Raw genomic sequence first — 12826 nt, 5'->3', positions numbered from 1 at the left:
TTTATTTTTATTTAAAAAGGGGAAAAAATAAAAATAAAAATGGGTTATACATTTGTTGATAAGCAAATGGAATGTGCATTGATTAACTTTGTTTCCCCTCTGAGACAGGGAGGAGCTTCCTTGTTGTTTTTGTTGTCAAATAACGTGTACAATCCTTAAAATGTGAAATAAAAAATAATAATTAAAAAAAAAAAGAAAGGGAGCATTAAGCATCTCTGAGCAGCAGCAGATTGATTGAGGCTGTTGAAACATTTTCAGACGACCCTGGCATTCCTCTCATGTTGTATCTTTCTCATTTCACTCCTGATAAGCTGACATAAGAAGGGGCAGTGAGAACTCATGTGGTGGGAAAAACAGAGGATGGTGTTTTCCATCTTAAGATCTTCTCTGTTCATCCATCAAACTGCTCTCTGAGCTCAGCTTTGCACGCAAAAAGTTGTCTAAGGACACAGATGCTGTAATTTCACCTTAATAATTTAAATTTACTGCTGTTGTAGATATTTTTTATTGAACAACGGGCTGTTTGGAAGCTGAAAGCTCTCTTCTCTTTATCAGCCTGGATAACAGAGACATGATGTTCTGTTTGCTCCTTCACTGATGCCACCACACTGACAGATAAAGTGTTTCAGATGGAAATCAGAGCTTCAGCGTGGAGAGATATAAAAGAAAGTAGCATTTGTTTTCAATCTTTCCTGTCTGTTCATGTAGTTAACCTTTAACTGCTGGAAAAGTCCCATTTAGTGTGGAGATAAAACATCAGGAGGATAAAAGTCTTGGATATGTTCTCTTACAGCTTTTTATTTTTGCATATGATTCATATAAAATCGCACATGGCTTAAAAATGCTCTGAAATCTGGAGGCTGAGATTGTCAACATGCATATTAATATTTCAGAAGAAAACTGGAAAGCAGCAGTTTAAAATTTAAGGCTGAATGGAAATACTCCAAAAATGTCTGTATTTGTTGAAATCTTGCTCTTGTCTCTTTTATAACCCCCTCTCAGTCAAGGAACAGGGGTTGGTTTCATCGAACATTTTGAAAACGTGATAAAGTCATCGAACAATGTGCTTTAAAAGCAAAGAATTCCAATAAATGCAAAAGTATTCTTAAGTTTCTTGATTTTGATAAACCTTCAACGTTTAATTTTCACTGCAGTATTCCCAAAACAATGTTTTTATTGTTTTTCTGAAAAATCAACTCTAAGAAACCTGAATATTTACACACAGTGGGGAAAATAAGTACTGAACACGTCAACTTTTTTCTCATCACATTTATTTCCAAAGCTGCAATTCAAACAAAATTTCTACCAGACATTGGTATTAACTCAAATAATCCACACATGAAAAGAAATCACAACGTTCAGGTCCATAAATAATGATTATGTGGAATTAAGTACGATAACACAGGAAAAAAGTATTGAACACACCATGGAAAGGCTGTATACTTTGGCAAAGAAATGCACCATACCACCTGAAATCTGTCAGTAATTATTACCAACATCAGCTGGGCTAGAGCAAATTGATGCTCCCATAATAAAGGTGTTTTTTCACCAAGCAGTTAAATACCACACACCTCGTGATGGGTAAAGGCAAAGAGCTCTCCGAAGACATTCACAACCTGATTGTTGCTCAGTATCAGAATGGAACTGGTTACAGACTTATATCAAAGCACCTGAATATTCCAGTCAGCACCGTTGGGGCCATTATTCACAAGTGGAAGAAGCACCACCTTACCATCAACAGGCCACGCACAGGAGCTCCTTGAAGATTTCTGACCAGGGAGTCAGAAAGATAGTCAGAAGAGTACTCAACAAGCCAAGGACCACCCTGAAAGTGCTCCAGAAAGACTTGGAGGCAGCAGGTACAATTGTTACAGAGAAAACAATAGGCAATGCACTCCACCGCCATGGCCTCTGTGGACGCTCAGCCTGTAAGACTCCATTCCTCAAGAAAAGGCATGTTGAAGCTGGTTTAAAGTTTGCTAAACAGCATCTTGACAAGCCTGTAGAATACTGGGAGAATGTTGTCTGGTCAGATGAGACCAAAACTGAACTTTTGGGCTGTCATACTACATACCATGTTTGGAGGAGAAATGGCACTGCACATCACCCAAAAAACACTACACCAACAGTGAAGTTTGGAGGTGGAAGCATCATGGCATGGGGTTGTTTCTCATCTCATGGTGTTGGCAAACTTCATATAACTGACGGAGCAATGAATGGAGCCATGTATGGGGAAATTCTTGATCTGAATCTGCTGCCATCCACCAGGATGATGAAGATGAGACGTGGCTGGACCTTCCAGCAGGACAACGATCCAAAGCACACGGCAAAGTTGACTCTCAAATGGTTTCAAAAAAAGAAAATCAATCTGTTAGAATGGCCTAGTCAATCACCTGACTTCAATCCAACTGAACATTTGTGGAAAGAAGTAAAGAAAAGGGTTCACCAGAGGGCACCAAAGAATATTCCAGATTTAAAGACAATCTGTGCAGAGGAATGGGCCAAAATCACACCTGAGCAGTGTGGGCCATTAGTTCAAACATACAAGAAGCTTCTGGAAGCTGTCATTGCAAACAAAGGCTTCTCCACTAAGTATTAGATGAGTCTCAGTTAGCGTGTTCAATACTTTTTTCCTGTGTTATCGTACGTAATTCCACATAATCATTATTTATGGACCTGAACGTTGTGATTTCTTTTCATGTGTGGATTATTTGAGTTAATACCAATGTCTGGTAGAAATTTTGTTTGAATTGCATCTTTGCTACTTCTTAGCTTCCAGTTTGGGTAGACCAGGCCAAATTGATGTACTGCACGTCTAGGTCTCTTTGACGACATCACACCAGCTGACGAAGTTTAGCAGTTGGACGAGATAAAACACAAAGGTCTGTATTTTTCTCTGCTGAAAACCATTTCTGTAACTAATTTTGTAGTGATAGTGGACACAGGAGCCTAACTGTCAGACAGAAAAAGGACAGAAGAACAGAAGAAAGCTAAACAGGAGAGAGATACAGGGCTGTATCACTCTAGAACACAGGGGCTAAACTGTTTGTGCAAATGTTGCCTCCAACCCACAGTCAGCAGTTATTCTGCAGTGGTCTGTTCAAACTTGAGAGTCTATCAATAAAATGAAGAGTGAGGTTACGTTAGCTCTGATTGGTAGATGACTGGCAGGACATAACCAGGATTCACTAACGTTACACATTACAGACATGTCTTAGAGCACTGGGCTGTCAGCTGTGCTAAATATAGACAGCTACTGAACTACAGTACAAAATAACAGTGTTTACTTGTTGTCACGTTAGCCTACAGATACGTCAGAGCACCGAGCTGCCGATAGCACTACATAAAGCCAGCTACTAAAACGTTTCAAACTGTAGCATTACGCAACTGTTCTGTTGAGTCCCTTATTTCGGTGTGTTGTATCCAGTAAAAAATTGTCTTGAACAAAGAAATTTGTTTTGATCCAATCTCCATTTAATTTCAAAACAAAAACATGCCTCACTAAAAATAACTTGACAGTGCGCGTGAGACTCTGGGCCATGGTTAAAACAGATCCCCCTCATAGCATCTTTAAGAGAACATGTGAGCAGGGGAAGGGGTCTGGCTCCAATTCTGGACTTATCTGGAATAAGACACATTAAGATTTTTAGGTTTGCATCAACCTAAACAGAAATGTAAACAAGCTAGGTGGATTCACAAGAAACAAAACATAGTAAGATTACAGACATTACTGGTTTCACATAATTTGTCTAATATGACCCTTCAAAGAAAATGACAACCTCTCAGAGTCCAGCTGTCAAAGGAAAAATCTCCCAACTACAGGGCTTCAAACTTTAAAGTTCCTCAGTAAAGATGTTGTTGAAATGCTCACATCGCTGCTCCCAAACCGGTTTGATCAACTGAGAACTCCAAAAAATGTGATAGTGAGAAATCTGAATATTTTAGACTGAAACACTTCCCTGCTCACCCTTCTCTTCTGGGAAGTGATTGTGGCCTTCAAGGACAAAAAGTTACTGTGAAGCACAATAAGTCTGATTTTCTTTTTCTAAAGTTTTCACCATAAAAAGCTCTTATCTGTTGACCATTTCGAACGGCTATAGAGACGTGTTTCTTACGAGATATACACTGCCCGCCAAAAAAATAGCCACCTCCAAACAGAAAGGTCACACGCTATGATTTTTTTTGTTGGATCACCTTTGATTACAGCACACTTACTCTGTTTCCATAAGCTTCTGCAATGACTCAAGATTTGTTTCCATCCAGTGCTGCATTCATCATCTTCATTGCTGATGGCAGAGTCTGACTGCTGGGGGTCAGCAATCAGTGAGGCTAACCGAAAAAAAAGGCTTCAATTAGCTGGGGAGCATAGAGATTGGACTTGGTCTGATGAGTCCAGATTGACCCTGTTCCAGAGACATGGGCCATTAGGGTAAGAAGAGAGGCAGATGAAGTGATCACCCATCATGCCTCGTGCTTGCTGTCCAAGCCTGAGGGGGCAGTGCTCTGATCTGGGGTTGCTGCAGTTGGTCAGGTCTAGGTCCAGCAACAGTCTGTGCTCAAAGAATGAGGTCAGCTGACTTCCTGAATATACTGAATAACCAGGTTAGTCCATCAATGGGACTTTCTTCCCTGATGGCACGACCTTATTCCAAGATGACGAAGCCAGGATTCATCAACTTTTTTTTTGGATGGGCAGTGTATGTGCTGAGTGAAGACTCTTGTCCACAAATTCTCTTTGATAAACTGTCATCAGCCTGTAAACTTAAACCTCTATCATCTCCTGTTGCTCAGTGGAGTGTACTAAATAGTAAGGAAAGGCTAATATAACCTTTTATTGAAGGCTTAAAGAAGTGGAAAGATGGAAGAAGACATCTCATGTTTGGTGAAGCAAGAAAAATATAGAAAAGGTGAGCAAAGAGCCACAGTTACTAATGAAACAGTTAAATATGAGAAAATTCCAACACAAGTGGAGCTGATTTTATCTCATGAGTGAACAGCTTGTTCAACTGACCACTGAGGTTAACTGGTTAGAGATGGAACTAGGAAGCTGGGGCGATATGCTTTTTTCCAAATTCAATTTTTTTTTACAATTTTTGGGACACCAATTCGATTTATAGTGCGAGTCTTCAATATTCCAGATTTTTTGCGATTTTTGTTTCACTTTTTTTGACACCAAACCCAGTGAAAAAGTTGAACGAAGATAATGATGTCTACAGATGATATGAGGAACCATAATTTCCCAAAAAATGAACTTGCGTGAGAGTCTTTTTTAGAATTTATTCTGGGGATCTGACATTTCAGCTTTTCTTTAACTCAGCTTATTAAAAAAAGACAAAAATGAAGGATCTAAATTTTTAGGTATAACATTAGTACTTTTGATACCTTGAGTTTCAAGAAACAGTGACAGATCATTTTGAACAAAGACAACACAGTCACTCTGACATTAATCCCAAAACACAAGACCAACAACTGTCTGAGTTTAAGATTTGTTTTTAACATATTAACAAATGCGCCAAATAAAACTAACAACTGTTTGAGTTTGAGTGTTTTTTTGAAAAAATAAAATAAAGTGCAAAATTAAACAGTTTAAGTGTTAACTCTCCCTCGTTCATTCATCTTGTCTGAACAGCACCTGCAGTTAGGGATGGGTACCTTTCACATTTGAAATGATATGGTATCGATGCTACCTGGCAATCGGTACTGGTACTCAACAGTACCAATTTTCTGTACTTTTTTGTTTATATGTGGTAAAAAATATTAGTTTGTTTAATAATAAAGTATGACAATTTTTAAATGTAACATATTTATTCTTCAGTATATAACCTTGCAATGCCGTAATCATGTCAAGCATGGAGAATCTCCTTCTCTTCCACTCCTTCACAGACACATTGATGCTTTCAGGTATCTAAACATGGTACCTTTTGGTTTTAAATGAATTGGTAGTGGTACTTTTGACAGAATTCGTTCAGTACCTATGAAAGTACCTAACTCGGTACCCATCCCTACCTGCAGTGGTGTCAAACCGCAGTAATGTTGCGCCAACTACTGGTTAGGAGGACTTACTCGACATAAGAATTTTTTTTCATTGACTGTCAGCTGCTAGTATCAGCAGCCTTAATGAGTACTGATACCTTGAAATACGGCCAGTATCAGCTTGATACCTGATACCAATACCAGTACTCACCCATCCCTAGATGGAACCAACAGAGCTGTATAAACAGGACAACAAAGTTAAACATTTAAGGTTCATTCAAAGTTATCAAAACAAAACCAGTTTTATATTCAGGTTTGATTTACAGATACTTAAAAATATTACTTAATAATTCTATAAAGTCTGTTTTGAGAGATGCTGCTAAATAGACAAACTGCTCCTTTAATGGCTCTGCCTTTCAGTGAGGATGTTCCACCAAAAAAAGCAAAAGTGTTTATTTTTTTAATCAGTTTAACTCAGGATAGACGAAAACTTATCTTTTAGTGGAGGTTAAAAGGAAACATTTTGTCTCCCTCTTAGATTTAACATCACTAATCTTTTTCTTCTGTTGTTTTTTGTATTTATTTTCTCCTTTAATTTCATTACACAGTAAATCTTCTTCTTCTTTTCTTCAAGCAGACATTTAAACCCATCACACTGCTGGAGGGGTTTTTCCCAGGAAACAACCTCCCTGACACGTCACGCTTGGAACAGCGAAGTCAGCAGTTTCCCTCAGCGTCATGTCGCATCAGTCAGGGATGGGAAGCAGGAAATTTAAGACCTATTCATAAAAGTTAACACAGAGCGTATAAAAGAGTAGTTTTTCATTCATAGGATTAAAAATCTGGAAAGATTCTTTTTGGGGATCATATCTTTGATTTTTTAAGTCCTTCCACAGTCCAAAAGCTAACTTAGGAGCCAAATGAAGGTATTATTCAGAAACAAATCAACGGAGTGAGATGTGGATGATTGAACGGCCTTGGTGGTGTTTTTTATCAGTATGTAGCTGTGCCGTAAGACAGACCCAGCATATAAAAGGATCCTGGTCCTGTACTCGCTCTGCATCTGCAACATCTGGCCTCAATCTGGCTCCTACGCCTCGCCGCCCCCATGGGAGACGCTCTCTGCTTGGGTTTCACTGTGCTCCACTGCTGCGCGCCTGCAGGGGCTGCAGGGGGTAACACGCTGTACGACTGTATGTGTATGATTACGAGCGCGGGGAATATGTCGAGGTCATGATCCTCCATGAGAGCATCCTCCGATTTATCCTCCTGATACCAAACACTTGATTTTGTCACTCAGGAGGACTCTTCATCGACTCACGTTTCCTCCCTGTAGGTTTCCCCCCGCAGAACCACAGGACCAAGTCTTTAGGCCTAAAATAAATCTCCTCTGGACTAGCTCTTTGTCAGGCACGTATCCTCACAATGTGAATGGATTGGAGTCCCCACGCTGTGATTAATACAAACTCAGACACACACTCTGAGTGTGTTTCTGAACGGCGGCCAAGTTTTGACAGGGATACTAAGAGGAGAACTGACCGACTCCCCCGCAAAGTCGACTCCCTCCCTGTACTCAGCCGCTTTCCAAACTTTGTCTTCCACTCCCCACTGCCTCGTTCTGCCTCCCCCGCGCTCTTTGTGTCTGTCAGACTCTTTTTGCTTCTCTTTGTCTGCTCTATCCTGTAATTTATGCCACATTTTCCATTTTCCCCTGTTATCACGTACCCCGCCTCCTCTCTTCGTACACCAGCCTCTGCAGAGACCAGGTTAATCCCTGTTTTAACTTACATCAACAAGAAGAAATGCACTAAAATCTAAATAAAACCCACATCAACAAGAGGAAATGTGGGCTCATCTGTTACTCAACTCACATTATTACATGTTTATATCTGTGGCCTCCATCAGGCAACATTTAAAAGAAATCCATTCAAACATACACAAAGGGTACCATAAAACAGACTCTGACATATCCTCTGAAACAGATATTCATGGTTACCTTAAAACACTGAAGCATTGTTTTTCAGAGGATACCTTAAACATTTGATCATGACTGAAAAGCTGATGGGTAACCCAAAACAGACACCAGAGGGTACCTTAAAACATGGAAGAGGTTACACTTAACAAAATACTGAGAGAGATTTTAAAACAGATTCCAAATGCCAGCTTCTCTGAAACATGACCCAAAGGGCACTTAGAAACATACATTGTCTAGTACTTTGAAACAAAAGTAAAAAGTATTTATAAATGATAATTTGAATAGATTCTTATATAGTTATCCAGATCAGACGGTAGATCGGATACGCTAGAGCAGTGGTTCTTAACCTTGATGGGAGTACCAAATCCCACCAGTTTCATATGCCCATTCACCAAACCCTTCGTTAGTGAAAATGTCATATGAATTTATTCAAATTCAAGACATTTTTTTTTATTGGTGCACAAAATGAATCGTGCATGAACATCACCTTGTTCCAAGAACACAACCAACACAGTGCATGAACTCACAACAAATGAAATACCTGCAAATCAGTGTGACTTCTGCTGTTGCCTTTGAGAGACCAGCTCAGATATGTGTGGCTTCACCTTGGCAAGTGCCACTTCCTTTAGTTTTGCTGGTGCGAGACTCGAGTTGCTCAACTTGGCATTGCAAATCATGGAGATAGGACGCTGATATATGTGAATCAATGTTGTACATATTCTTTTCCTCTTTTCTTCCTTTTCTTTCTAGTATGGATTAAAATATGGCCAAGCAGGGCGTTTCATCACAAATTGACACAATGAGTCAGGTATGTTTTGCAGCGGAGGCTCCACAACCCCTGAGACTGACTCACCAAATCTCTAGGGTTGGATCGAACCCAGGTTAAGAACCACTGACCTAGAGTTTCTTCAAACATATACAAAAGGTGACTTAATACGTGAGTGAGAAAGGTACTGTGAAATAGTTTCCTACCAGTGGTGATTGCTCTAAGACTGCGAGGGAAGCTCAGCTTCCCCTAAAATGTCCCTAAAAAAAGTGTTGATATGTTCTGCTGTGTGGACATTTCATTGATAAAATCTGAGCTAGAATTCCTTCATCTTTTGTTCAGAATCAGCTCCTATCACAGGTAACTGGCTCCACCTCCTTCTCATTCACCCCCGCAGCGTCTCAGCGCTTTAACACAGTCGGACGCTGAGCGTCTTCTGACTTCAGCGGGGAAGTGTAGAGTGGGTTGTTCCACTGTGGAAACTGGACGGTCATTGGATAAACGCTGGGCTTTGTCCCGCCCATCGGACGCTCAGCGTCTCTGGGGGTCTATGAGGCAGTGGGCTGGCCTGGACGCTGGGCTTCTGCATGATGATTGGATGATCTGTCTGAGGCCGAATCCCTTTTTGATTGACAGTGAAATGAGCCAGTCAGGAATCTCGAAGTATAACCCTCCACCGGAGCCTCTTCTGAGTTCTACATTCAGTTTTTCTGGACTGATCCGGAGGTTTTATCGATCCCCAGCGAGTTTACCTTTCTTAAAAACGACGAGCGTTGTGTTTAAAGATTCTCTCTCTTTTCACCAATAAGCAGCTACAGCTACAGCTGCTAGCAAGCTGGCGTGTAGGGTAGAATTTATGTTTAAACAAATTTATGATGTAGGCAAAAAAAAATGAGCTTCTCCTACTTGACTGACCAGCAGCTGCCACTGATTCCTACCACACATACTTTAAAGGTACCTAAAATCAGAAATTATGCCTTTAAAAAGACATTAAAGAGCCCATTAAATACTTGTAAAAAAAAAAAAAAAACAGTTTACCTTGAAACAGGTACATAAAAATCAACCCCTTATGGTACCTTAATGCACCTTAAAAACTTACATGACAATTTACCTTAAATCAACAGAATTTCCATAAATACAATAATTTAACAGACCTTTCAACTCAGAAAATCTAAAATCTGTAAGTGTTTCTTGATACAGATATTGAAAGGGTACTTGAAACAAGAAATACTTGGACATTTATGAAACAGTATCTCAAAGAGAGGCTCAGGTTTATCTTTAAACTGGGTCAACTTAAAATACCAAAGGCACCACTCAGCAGATGTCAGGCAGCACCTTAAAACAGACACCAAAAGGCAACTTAGATTTTAGAGGGTACCTCGACACAGATCGAGAAAACATCTTTAGCAGAAGTTGAGAAGCAGCATCAAAGTACCCTTTGAGGATCTCTTTGAACAGTTTTAAGAGGATACTTTGAAATCAATTGAACACAGATGGGTACCTTAAAACAAACATCACATTGTATCTTTATAGGTAAAAGACACATTTTACCCTCACTTATAAATACTTTTAGAGCCTCAAATGACATAGTCCACTTTAACCGTGTACCAGACCCCACTGAGTACCTAGAAACAGACATTAGTGACAGTTATTGGCCTTTCATTAATAGTTCTTGTTCTGCTGAGATTTTTTCCCATAAAATGAGTCGTATTTGAGGAGCTCTGGCAGTAAAGTTGACTTTTTAATAACCTAAACTCCGGCCTCTGACTGAGCTTAAGTCATTACACTCCCTAAAAACACCTCGTGTCAACTCTGCCAGAGCTATGAAACTAATGAGGCAATAAATATAAAATTCATCATGCTTAACGTGGATAAGTGTGTGTTTCCATGTGTGTGTGTTAATCAGGCTTTGGATGGTTAAATAATGAGGGCTCGGCTCTGAAAAGCAGGCCCGTACAAGGTAACTGAGCTCGTATTTTCGGAGGTTATGTGAGGTATGTGAACGGTAAACTGCTCACATAATTTAACGTCCGTGGAAATAAGGATTATAAATAAAAACAGAGCCATTACTGATCAAATAATAACTGAAAAATAACATGCTTTAAATCTCTCCCGCTCCCTTGACTGCTCGGTGGAGTGTCTGCCAAAGTAAACACACACCTCATACACACTGCTTACACACACACACAGATTGTATCAATTTTATCACTCCCATTAGAAAGAGCACAGCACCAAAATATATTACACACACCTCAGGAAGGGACAGGCGGAACAATTCGACCAATCATAAATCAGAACCCGACAGGCTGACCAATGAGGGAGCAGGAAACTTTCTGGGAGCTTTCCAAAACGTCCAAACTGTTTCTGTCTCCCGCTTGTTTTTGCCAGTTTTTTTTTTTTTTTGGTTTTGATGATGTGTGTGAGGGAGTGTGTGTGTTCAGCATGTGATAGCTTGCTATGTGTGTGTGTGTATGTAAGAAGGCCCCTTCTTCTCCTCTGTGTGTGTGTGTGTGTGGGTCTGTGAAGGTGTTTTGGTGCAGGCTGCTCGCTGCCTGCTTCATTTCATTTGAGGAATCATGGGTAAAAAGAGAAGCAGGCGATCGAGGGGGTAACCATTCCCGAGAGAGAAAACCTTACAGATACAATTACTAAAACATGTACGTGTGTTAAATGTGTGTGTGTGTTCCTCTGTGTGAGGTTTTCCTGTGCTGGTGTGTGTGTTTATGTGATGGTTTATTTGTGCATGTGTGGCTGTTTGTTTCTGTGTTTCAAAACAGTTTTTCAAGACTGTTACTTATTCTACAAACATGATACTTTTAAATCTACGTTTTATAAAATAAAGAAAACTGCAGTTCCTTAAGTGTCCACTTGGGGCTGATGACAGACACAAGCAAAACCTTATTTGAACCCATATAAAAATGCCAATTTTTACAGCCTGGTACAAAAATCTGTCCTAGCAAATAATTCTTCCAGATCTCACCCATTTTCTTTTATCAAGTCTGTAAAACAGCTTTTTGGATGCTACGGCTACAATCTTTGGAAGGGTTTGGGTCATAGTCTGAGCTGTTAGGGGTCTAAGAAGAAGGCAATGTGGATTCAACCTGAGCTGCTTTCAGCTCATGGCACACAAACAGTGCTCTCCATCTTTCTGAAATAACAGTTAAGTAATAATCCTGTTTCTTGGCCAATAAGCTTATTTTTCATCAACACATGAAGCTTAAGATGGTGCAAAAGCATAACTTTAACTCGACTCTTTGAGCTTCATGCTTCCTCAGAAAGCAACAGGTGACATTAATGAGGTTTCGTCCTCTCAACTCAATCAGTCACACCCTCCTCAATGAGTCATCTGCACAGAAATGAGTGATCCCCCTTCATCCAAATGATAAATTGGGTCTAATGGTGTTCATTCAGATTCTGGGGCAAGCACCAAGTGGACACTTAAGGTACTGCACCAACACCAGAGGTTTCTGCATCCAATCATTTCATCATATATTTTACACCCTTTTTTTGTCAGAGTATTTCTTTAAAATATCAAAGCAGGCAGAGTTTTGGGGTAAAAAGTGTCACCTTTGGCCCTGTAACCTCACTACTGCATTGTTCGTAAAGGCTTTTGTTACTTAATCATAGACTGTATGAAACATGGACGTAATCTCGCCGACGTCACCCGCCTGTTTCTGAAACGGAAAATGAAGCAGATTGGCTTTAGCGGCCATATTGGTAGTGGCAAGGGCTTCGCCTACAGCCATAGGGCGCCGGCCGTCAGGTGACCCTCAGCTGTGCCTCTTATTGGGGGAGCTCGTGATGTTAATATCCTCTGCATGGCCGCGTTAGAAAAAAAATCCCCCCCCCCCTGTACAGTGGGTGCTGATAGTAAAATTAACGACTCATACAGGAGATGTTTTTTGAACCAGGCTGTAAATAGGTTAATTTCTGCTTTGAGAATGTTATATTTTTGTCTTGGTGTGTTTGTGACTTCCACTACTTCCAGAGCCAGCCTCAAGCAAACACTGGAGAAACAGCAGATTTTAGCACTTCAGCATTGTCTCATATTCTCAGACCGGAAGTTGTCGCTTGTACTTAACCTATTTATGCCCCAAATTTATAAAATCTTT

Source organism: Halichoeres trimaculatus, unplaced genomic scaffold, assembly GCF_033239565.1.
Source record: "Halichoeres trimaculatus isolate MK-OKI-2021-1 unplaced genomic scaffold, fHalTri1.1 fHalTri1_scaffold_18, whole genome shotgun sequence".
NCBI lineage: Eukaryota > Metazoa > Chordata > Actinopteri > Labriformes > Labridae > Halichoeres > Halichoeres trimaculatus.
This window is presented reverse-complemented; position numbering follows the sequence as displayed.